Consider the following 4,817-nt stretch of genomic DNA (forward strand, 5'->3'; position numbering starts at 1 on the left):
CCACTTGTTTGTTGTAGCCGTCTTTTCGAATTGGAACTGGAAGACCTGGAAAGGACTCGGAAACTTTTCTACCTGTGCGTCGACTTTTTCCTGTCTCTCTTAGATTTTGTCTTGCATTTGCGCAATTTTTGCATCCTGTACTTCCATCTGGGATGATATGCGTGTCTCCTGTGCCTGTAGCTGAGTTTCTAGCCGGGATGATACCTCTGATGATGTACGTGTCTCCAGCGCTAGCATCTGTGAGGACATACGTGACCCATGTGCTTGTAGCTGTGATAAAATTGCAGACAATAGCGTGTTCATGTCCATAACTGTTGATGACGTAGGAGCCTTTTCTTGTTCTTCAACCTTGCCGGATGTCTGCTGCACATCCTTCGACGAACACGAATCCTCATCCTTCTGTTCGTCTTTCGTGGATGTCTCGTCGTCCTCACGATCCAAGTCGTATTTGTCAACGACGATGCCTTCCTTTTCCATAGCCTCTCGCAAGCGCAATCCTACTTTTCTTCCGGAGGTAGCCAAATTACGTTTTTTCAACTCCTGTTTGAGCTCCTCGATTTTTAGTTCTTGAATTTTTGCCATTTTTAGAAGTTTCGCCTCTGGGATTTAGTTAACAATCCCACTTCTGACACCAATTGTTACGATTATCCTGGACTACGTGACGGATTTCCCAAAATCCTTTCGGCTCGTATTGCGGGATTGTTAAATAATCTTTATTGTACAACAAACACTTTACAATATTTGTTTATGCAATAAAAATTAACAATACTTTTTGAGGCAATTAAAACACTTTACAAACCTTGATAACACAACTTATATCTGTTTTACTACTAACTTCCACTTTGGTAGCGGCCTTATATACCTGCGCTCGCACTGATGGCAACTCTAGAACGTTCTGATGTTTATCGCTCATTCTCTCCTTCTCTCGCTGTTCGCAGTATTCATCCACTTGACGTTTATCACTGTCGAACATTCTACGGCATACCTCGAACGTTCTGCCTTTTTCTCGTTGTTCGCTTCGCGTTGCCGGAGTATTCGCAACAGTATGTTCGAGTTGAGCCATTAACTCGAGTTGATGGGTTGATAATGAGTTTGGCATTTAACGCTAAATTCTGCTCTTCAACTCGGAGTTTACCATACAAACAATTTTCGTTAAACTCTCCTTAAACCTTTAAACCTCCTTTATTTGGAGTTTATGGGAATTCAACCCTTATTTTGACTGAATTAAGCTGAAATTAGTCAAGAACGCAGAACGTATACTTAAACGCAGTCTGTATACGTAGAATTTTGTCGATTACTGGAGCCCTCAGTGTTGTTTACTACAGTGTTGCCATTCTTCAATGCCTTTTCATAAACTTACCTTTTCAATTACAATTTTACGTGCTATAATAGAGTTTAGCTAAATATAAACTACTTAGTTTTCAACAAAAACCTTATTCAGTAGTAAATTTCAAATATTTTAAACGTATTTTGAATAGGAACTTATAACTTTTCACCATCTGCAAAACAGACCAAGTGGCAACCATCTATAGAACGAAAAAATCGGCTGACACGGAAAAATCTAAATTCCGCATATTTCTGCGCTACGGGCTACAACTACAGAAAAATTCTGCGGTGTTAAGTTTTCATTTACATGGCGCTCTGGTAAGACAGATCGTGTCATCTGACTCGGGTTTACGTACCGGTAGATGNCTTTATTTGGAGTTTATGGGAATTCAACCCTTATTTTGACTGAATTAAGCTGAAATTAGTCAAGAACGCAGAACGTATACTTAAACGCAGTCTGTATACGTAGAATTTTGTCGATTACTGGAGCCCTCAGTGTTGTTTACTACAGTGTTGCCATTCTTCAATGCCTTTTCATAAACTTACCTTTTCAATTACAATTTTACGTGCTATAATAGAGTTTAGCTAAATATAAACTACTTAGTTTTCAACAAAAACCTTATTCAGTAGTAAATTTCAAATATTTTAAACGTATTTTGAATAGGAACTTATAACTTTTCACCATCTGCAAAACAGACCAAGTGGCAACCATCTATAGAACGAAAAAATCGGCTGACACGGAAAAATCTACGCTACGGGCTACAACTACAGAAAAATTCTGCGGTGTTAAGTTTTCATTTAAATGGCGCTCTGGTAAGACAGATCGTGTCATCTGACTCGGGTTTACGTACCGGTAGATTTACGTTTTTGACTAATNAAAACTCGCTCAAAGCGAGAGAGTAACATTGGAATGTACGGGATCGCTGTCTAGTAAAAAATGGTAACTTCTGTCAACTTCAACATAACCTCCAAATTTTGGTTATAAATTTTTGCTTATTTTATACGTAAACACACCCAGCTCACACATATACACACNAAGACAGATCGTGTCATCTGACTCGGGTTTACGTACCGGTAGATTTACGTTTTTGACTAATTTCAGCTTTAGATTTGTGTCTTTGAAAATCCAAACCTGCAACCAACTTGCCGACAGTTAACCTGTTCCCGTACTGCAGGATTTAATCAGAAATAGTCCGTGGTCGCTCCGTGCACGTAAGTCTAGAATATCAGCAATTTATCGATACAAAACCAAAAATGTGACTCCATAGAAATTTGTGTGCTGATTTAACCCTACCAAAATTATCTGGCGGAAGTAAAAAATAAAGAAGATATCAATGGTTAAAATTAAATTTTTTAATATTTTAAATATTAATATCTTGTAAACAGCGCTACCTATTAAAAAACTAATGACGCCAAAATTAAGGTAAATAGGGGTCTTTCACTTGGTGTACATAATTTTCTCCTTTTTTTTATCTCTTTAATCCAGAAATACCTAATAACCAAAATATAAATGACTATATTTTTTTAAATGGCGTTTATTTAAAGTTTGTTTTAGAAAGGGTTATACTATATACGTCGCGTAAAAAGTATTTAAATTATCTTTAAACAAGCATCAATACTTTTGTGATCGGTCAAATAGTTTCCGAGATATTATAAATATAAAAAATTGCGAAGTATAAATTTAACGTCTTTTATTGGCTTTGATTTTTATTTGTGTCAAATAAACTTGGTATGGTTGAAATCAGTATGAAAATTTCTACCGAGTCCCCTTTTTTTTTGCTAAAGGGTTGGTTATTACACCACGGCTACTTCAGACTATTTCTGTCTAAGCCCTGGAGTACGGGAACAGGCTAAATGTGAATAAGAAAAAAATAAACAAACAAATGTCAAATTAAACTCTGAGTTTCTTAAACACCCCAATGAGAACACTTGACAGTTGTTCATAAACTCAAAATGTTACACTCGAGTTAATGGCTCAACGTGAACATAGTATTCGATAAATTAGTACTTTCATGCAATCATGCCCAAGTAAGTTTCTTTAATAAATACGTAATTTCCAAGTAATGGCCTGTATTCAGCTCTCAAGAAAACGGTCAAGAAAAGATTGTAGTTATTTCGTGTGTGTGTCCAAGGAATTTTAACGTTTTTGATACTTCACAGCCTGTTGCCTCACTCTTTCCTCAAGAAATAATGGAACGGGCATATATTTCTGTTGCAAACCTGGGTTGCCTTGTGCTCTTTTTTCCAAAAAAAACTTTAGAAAACCGTAGTAGAAAGCGTAGCAAATTTGTTAAGAACTGCGTATTGCCTTAGGAAATTTGACTCAAGAAAATTTCTTAGCCATTTCTTATACGTCATTTTATATGGAGTTTTTGCTTTTCTTGAGAGCTGCATACAGGCCTTAATAAATGTACATATATAAGACAAAAATACTTTAATTGCTTTAAAACTACTGAAACTCGTAAGCAGTGCTAAATAGTTTTTAATAAATTACATTAATACCACACCTAGTTTCAAAATATAAAACCCCTACATATATTGAAAAGTTTTAACAACCAATTATTTTCGTACTTCATTTTTGTTAATTTTTTATAAAAATTTCGTTCATTCTTTACCAAAAACTATATGAATCCTATTTAAAATTGTGTGCAATATGTGAAAAAAAATCGGTAAGCTTCTTTTTCCATTTTTCTAAGGCACATAATCGTGGTACAAAGCTCAATAATAATATTAAAAATAAAATGTTGATATGCCACAATAACATTGACAAATACATAGTTTTGGAAGAGCCTGCCTGAACCTATAGGTTAGGTTAGGTTGATGTAGCAGTCGGTTCAAGTGACAAACTCACTTAGACCTTTTGAATGTCCATTGTGCTACCACTGCAGATCACGGGAACCTCGGTACCTATTCTTAAGAGAACCAATTTGAGGCTTTATAATGCGTAGAATTGGTTTTATTCCTACGCATGATAATTCCGTAAGAGAGTCTGCTCTCCTCTTGGCCAAATCTGGGCAACTACAGAAGAAGTGCTAGACGGTTTCGTCCTCTTCCTCATCTCTGCAACTTCTACACTATTCATGGGAGAATATTCCTAGTCTTGAAGAGTGCCGGCCAAATAGCCAATTACCGGTTACACAAGCCGTGACCATCGCAACATCCTCTCTTGAGAGGCTGAGCAACTCTTTCGTCTTTTTCGTATCTATTTGTGGCCAAAGCAGCCTGGTTGTTCTACAAGTGCCCTCCTCTAGCCATGTTGGCCTCTTGTAATATGCTATTTCGAAGTTCTAATTTGCAGGTTGCCTTGGGTATCCCATTAGTGCCTTTGTTTTCACATAGGGGGAGATTGGGACCTTTCCTGGCAAGCTCATCGGCCCTACAGTTTCCTTCAATATCTCTGTGTCTTGGAATCCATATGAGGCTGACCTTGAACACACCGCTAATATCGTTTAGAGCGACGAGGCATTCCTGCGCGACCTGCTATCTCAGCA

Source organism: Rhagoletis zephyria, unplaced genomic scaffold (genome assembly GCF_001687245.7).
Source record: "Rhagoletis zephyria isolate East Lansing unplaced genomic scaffold, Rhagoletis_zephyria_1.1 Rzeph_scaffold_01398, whole genome shotgun sequence".
Classification (NCBI taxonomy): domain Eukaryota; kingdom Metazoa; phylum Arthropoda; class Insecta; order Diptera; family Tephritidae; genus Rhagoletis; species Rhagoletis zephyria.